Genomic DNA, 6,464 nt, shown 5'->3' on the forward strand with positions numbered 1-6,464 from the left:
CTTGGGCCAGCCAAACATTCATGCGCACTTTGCATGTTCTCCATGCAGGCTGCAGTACAGCCTACGTGGACAACATGCCCAGGCCCCCATCCCTGGCTGAGAGCCGACTAATCACAGCAGGTCAGCGTAGTGATTGGTCAGGGGAGCCTGGTGTGGTTGCTGGTTGGCCAGAGTCCCATGGAAGATAAACAGAGCAGGGATGCGGTGACAATGTAAGTTTTTTTTTTCTTCACATTCTCCTTCATGTTCCAACACCCCGCCACCCCCAATCCGTGCTGGCCACCATTGATGGTAATAACCATTTTTTTATTTCTTAGACATATGTAGAGATTGGAGCGGGGATAAGGTGGCTTCGCACGGACACTGTTGATGAGTAGGACTAATAGTTGTAAACCTTTATTATTAGGGAAGCTGCCAAGCTCTTCTCAATCTTAAACAAGTATTAGCAAAGCCAATAGGTCTCGCCTTTGGAAATGTATGAGTGTTTATCCAGAGCTATTGGCTTTGTTAATGTGTTTAACGAATGTTGTAGAGTAGTGTGGCTTGTTTGCAGTTAGTTACAAATGTTAATCATAAAGAAGAGTTTAAAGCATTTTTGTTACCTTATCTATAATTAAGAAGAGATTATGTATAACGGAATGACCTTATTAGAAAAATAATTACTATAAAAAATGTTCCGTGTTTTTTTTTTTTTTTTGTGAATTTTGGCAACTTTTTCCTGTGACATCAATGCAATAGGTCTTGCATTTGCAAGAATAAGAGCTATTGGCGTTGTAAATGTTTTTTTACTTACGTATTTTGGAGTGGGTGTGTAGTGGAATTATGTGTATAGAAATTATATATGATATTTAGTGTATTGGAATTATGGGGAGTGGGATTGTGTGTCATGGAGAGTAATTATGTGGTGTTGTATTTTGTGTTGTGAGTGTTATATATATATTGCAGTCTAATTTTGTGGTGTGTTTAAGTTTGTGGTGTTGTGTGGATTGTATGAATGTGGTGTGTTCGGAGGACGGGTCACAAGTGCTTGTTAGCACATTCAACATCCTGTGCACAAGCAAGACTCAAACAAGTGGATGAAATCCAGATTATTTCAGCCATTGGCAATGCCAATAGGTCTTTCATTAGTGAGACTTCGAGCTATTGGCATTGTAGAACAAGTTACTTACCTTCGGTAATGATATATCTGTAAGAAACATTAGTTAGTTATAGATTCCTTACCTTATATTTACCCCAGGCGTCAGACTAGATCCGGAAAGTTTTTTTGTCAGCAGTACCTCTGAGCGTCAGAAGGTGGTGTTGGTCAGCTCCACGTCAGTCGTTGGCGTCGTGTCGCCGGGATGACGTCGCAGCAGCTACTTAGACGCCGCCCTCGCGCACTGACATCAGTTCTCTACACGACTTTCCGTGCCAGAAACACAGAGCCAGGCAAGACACTGACCACTGGTGCACAAAACTAGGGCCCTGAAAGGATAACCGTAATCCTAGAAATCAGTTTCCAGAACGGGGAGAATGGGTGGGGCGGTAAGGAATCGGTAACCAACTAATGTTTCTTACTGATAGAACCTTACCAAAGGTAAGTAACTTTTTCATCTGAAAGAAACACATTAGTTACGGATTCCTTACCTTAGAATAGATTCCTCAGCAATACCAACCTTGGTGGAGGGTCTGCAAACTCAGTCAGTCAGTCAAAACACTTTATTCGATTAATTAAAATCATAAAAGACAATATAAAACATTTAAAAAAGTTAATAAGACATTCTATTACATTAAAACAGATATACCTAATATCCATACAGGTACAAAAGTTAAAAATCCATGTGTAATCTTGTCAGTGATAGAGGGTGGCATAAATATCAATATAATATATACAATCACAGTTGACTCACATGACCGCCCCTTCTGTTTTTAAGTCTAACAGCGGCCACCAGGAAGCTGGCCACGCTAAAAATGTCTTGCATGCTCCTAAGCATTTGTAAATGCATCAGTGCCGGCTTAACTTGAACAAAACCCTTCTCTCTTAGCAGGGGGATTAGGAATTTCCTGCGTGGCTCAGAATAGAATTCGCAGAACATAACAAAGTGCATGGAATCTTGTGGAGAAAAATTATCGCAGGCACATGGTTTTACCAATTCAGGTTTTCCCCAAGAGGGGTAATCCCCCAGGGTTAGATGTATCAAGTTAAAGCGGAACCTAACCCACAAATAGCGATGGAAAGGCTTTGTGACAATATTTAAATATGGTTCCATCTTCAATGAAGTTGTCAGCAAATAATTAGCTTTGACACATGGCTTTTCTAACTCCAGGTTTTCACGTTCCACTTCTAGGATGTTCCGGTAACTATGCTTGATCCAACTTATGTCTTTTTTAGTTAGGGTCTGCAAACTAATCTCACACCAGAAAATCCTGGAGAACAGAACGGCCAAAGAAGCCATCTCTCCGGACCTGACTGTCAAGTCAGTAGTGTTTTGTGAACGTGTGCAGCGAGGCCCACGTAGCTCCCTGACAGATGTAATTTAGAGGAACGCCTTGTCAGTAGTTGCTGCCGCCGCCCTGGTAAATTGGGCACACAGCCCCACTGGAGGCTCCTTCTTCTCCAGAGATCAGAATGCTTTGATACACAAAACGACCCATCGAGAGATAGTTCGTTCGTGTACGGCCGACCTTTCTGTGCACCCACGTACCAAACAAAGGCTGGTCATCCACCCGGAACTGTTTGGTGGGATCCAGATAAAAGGAAAGTGCACGTTTTGGGTCCAGGCCATGGAGCCTCTCCTCCTCTTTCGAAGGAGGCGGGTAAAAGGTGGGCAAAGTGATGGTCTGCCCGAAGTGAAAGGCAGTGACAACCTTGGCAAGAAGGATGGACGGGTTCTAAGAACCACTTTGTCCGGATGGACAGACAAGAAAGGAGGCTTAGATGAAAGGGTCTGGAGCTAACTCACTCTCCTGGCAGAGGAGATGGCAAGCAGAAAGGCAGTCTTAAGCGTGAGAAGCCTTAAAGGACCGTTGTGGAGCTGCTCAAAGGGATCACACATTAAAAAGGTCAAAACAAGATTCAAATCCCACTGAGGATTAACGAAAGGAATAGGAGGAAAGAGGGGAGTTATGCCTTTTAGAAAACTATTTACAGCTGGGGATTTGAAAAGAGAAGGCTGAACTGGAAGCCGAAGGAAGGCAGAGATGGCCGAGAGATAGCCCTTGATAGTGCCCAGAGCAGAGCCCTGCTGGGCCAAAGAAAGGAGGAACAAGAGAACCTCAGAAAGAGGGGCAGTGACTGGATCCACAGCCTTTGCTGTGTACCATGCCACAAATGTGTTCCATTGACAGGCATATACCGTCTTAGTGGAGGGACTCCTGGCTGCGAAGATTACATTGCAGACTTCGGAAGGCAGGTCAAATGACGTCAACTGCCGCCACTCAATCTCCACGCAAGGAGGTGAATGCTGGACAGGTTTGGGTATAGGACCGTCCCCTGCTGCTGCAACAGATGATCCTCCCGAAGAGGCATTCCGTTCGGAGGCTCGATGGCCATGTTGAGCAGCTCGGGATACCAGACTCTTCGTGCCCAATCCAAAGCCACAAGAATGACTTGGGTCTGGTCGCGTCTGATCTTCTTCAGAACTCTGGGCAGAAGTGGTAAACGGGAAAAGGCGTACAACAAACCGCAACTCGACTCATGACAAAAAGCATCACCTAGCAAGTGCCGCTTTGGAAATTTCAACATGCAGAATTGCTGACATTGCGCATTCTCTTCGGTGGCGAATAGACCAAACCAAGGCTCTCCCCACCGCTGAAAGAGACCTTGCACCACCTCCGAGTGTAGACGCCATTCATGATCCATCATGCACCTGCGGCTGAGTTCGTCCGCCCAAGCATTCAGGGAACCTGCCAGGTGTTCAACCACCAGGGATATGCCCTGATGTTCCACCATGTCCAGAGGCTGAGGGCCTCCTGACACAGGGTCCATGACCCCCCCCCCCCCATCCGCCCTGTTTGTTGCAGTACATGACGGTGATGTTGTCCGGGAACACCTGCACTACCCTTCCCCGGACAGAGGGAAGGAATGCTTTTAGTGCAAGACAAATCGCTCATAGCTCCAGAAGGTTGATGTGGAGTCCGGACTCCACCCGAGACCAGAGGCCTCTGATCTCCGCCTCTTCCATGTGGCCACACCATCTCAGAAGGGACGCGTCCATCAAAACTGTAGGGTCTGGTTGGGAGAGGGAGAGGCATCTGCGTTGACCCAATCCTGGTTCGTGAGCCACCACTACAATTTTTGTGCAGTGCCCTCAGTGATCTATGCGCAACCGGACAGATTCCCCTGATGCTGCGGCCACTGAAACTTCAGGTCCCACTGCAGAGCCTGCATATGCCACCTGGCATGATCGACATGCAGGAGGCCATGAGGCCTAGCAGCCTCAGGGTGATTCTGACTAAAACCCAGGATAGAGGCTGAAAGATCAGAATCATAGCCCGAATATCTCAGACTCGCTGCTCGGGAGGATAGACCTGAAACCACGTCATGTCCAGACTCGCTCCGATGAAAAGGAGCTTCTGAGACGCAATCAGGTGTGACTTCGGGACATTGATGGAGAACCCCAGTGAATGCAGGAGGTTGGCCGTAATCTGGAGGTGGAAGACGACTGTCTGGGGCGAGCCCGCCTTCAACAGCCAGTCGTCGAGATAGGGGAAGACTGAAACCCCTGATCTGCGCAGATGAGCTGCGACCACCGCCATCACTTTTGTGAACATCCATGGGACGCTGGTACGGCCTAAGGGGAGCACAGTAAACTGAAAATGCTTGTGGCCTACCATGAACTGCAGGTAATGCCGGTGGGCCGGCAGGATGGGGATGTGAAAATAAGCATCCTGCAAGTCCAACGCTACCAACTAGTTTTCCGGGTCGAGGGCAGTCAAGACCTGAGCAAGCGTCAATATCTTGAACTTCTACTTCTGGAGGAAGCGGTTGACGTTCCTGAGATCCAAGATAGGACGCAGGCCCTTGTCCTTCTTGGGGACCAGAAAGTAGTGGGAGTAACAACCATGCCCTACTTCTGGGATGAGAACACGCTCCATGGCTCCCTTGGCCAAAAGAGCAATAACTTCCTGCTGGAGAAGGGCCAGGTGATCTCCGACATGCAGTGGTATTGCGGTGGCATGGCTGGAGGGGTAGCCTCGAAGGGGAGGGAGTAGCCCCTTCGGACTATCTCGAAACCCACCTGTCCGACGTGATGGTGCGCCAGTGGGGGAGGGGATGGCGAATCCTGCTACCCACTGGCGTTTAATGGGCCTGAAATGTCGGACTAGGAAGGTTTGGAGGCTGCTGAGAGGGAGGTGGGTGGACTAGCCCGCCTGAGCCCATGAACCACGACGGTTATTTCCACATCCTCGGCCGCACGAAGGTTGGGTAATTTGCTGCAGCCTGTGGCTCTGGGCAGGATGTAGCGGGGCACCCCTTCCGTAGTCACGAAAGATGCGAAAAGTAGACTGCACAGGGCAGCTAGAGGCCGAAAGACTTGGCCGTAGCCCGCGAGTCCTTGAAGCGCTCTAGAGCATGGTCTGCTTTGTTGCCAAAAAGGCAACGGCCATCAAATGGCAAGTCCATCAGTGTGTTCTGTACATCCCCCCAAAAAAACAGTCAACCTCATCCTGGCGTAGTGTCTAAGAGCTACAGACGTACAAATCGTTCTACCCAGAAAGTCAGCGGTATGCAGCCCACAACGGATGGTAAAGTTCGCCGCGTCCCTCCCAGCAGCAATAGCCTGGGAGAGCACTGTCCGGGCCTCCTCCGGACACTGAGGTAGCACCTGCGCAACCGTGTCCCACACAGAGTGTGAATAACGGCCCAATAGACATGCAGAGTTTACCGACCGTAGTCCCAAGCTGGCGGAAGAGAAAATATTCTTCCCAAGATGGTCCAGCTTCTTGGATTCTCTTTCCTGTGGGGTGGTAGGGAGCGCACTTTTGGACATAGAGGATTGAAACACTAAGCTCTCAGGGGTGGGGTGTTGGGCAAGGAAAGTGGGGTTGCCCGGGGCCGGGCGGAGCCGTCAGGCAATCATCCTATCCATGGGAGCCCCTGTGTTGGGCCTGGACCAAGTGCCCAAAAGGACGTCAGTAAGGGTCTCGTTGAACGAAAGCAGGGGCTCCGAAGAGCTCGCCGCCTGCGGAAGCACCTCTGTCAGGTTAAGCCTGACTGCCACGGTAAGGGAGTTCGAGGTTGAGAGCCCCGGCTGCCCTATGCAACACCACTGCATACGAAGCTCCCTCCTCCGGGAGTGAACAGGGGCACAAAGACCCCTCTCGGCGCCGGATCCGGCATCGGGATCGAGGCCAGGGTCCACATCGGGATCGAGGCCGGGGTCCACGCTGGCTGGGGGCTTCTTCTTATGCTTAGACTTACCCAACCACGAGTGCGAAGACTTCGATGACTTGGACGAATGGTGGTGGCTCTACGACCGGTC

This window comes from Lissotriton helveticus, chromosome 12 (genome assembly GCF_964261635.1).
Source record: "Lissotriton helveticus chromosome 12, aLisHel1.1, whole genome shotgun sequence".
NCBI classification, from domain to species: Eukaryota; Metazoa; Chordata; class Amphibia; order Caudata; family Salamandridae; genus Lissotriton; species Lissotriton helveticus.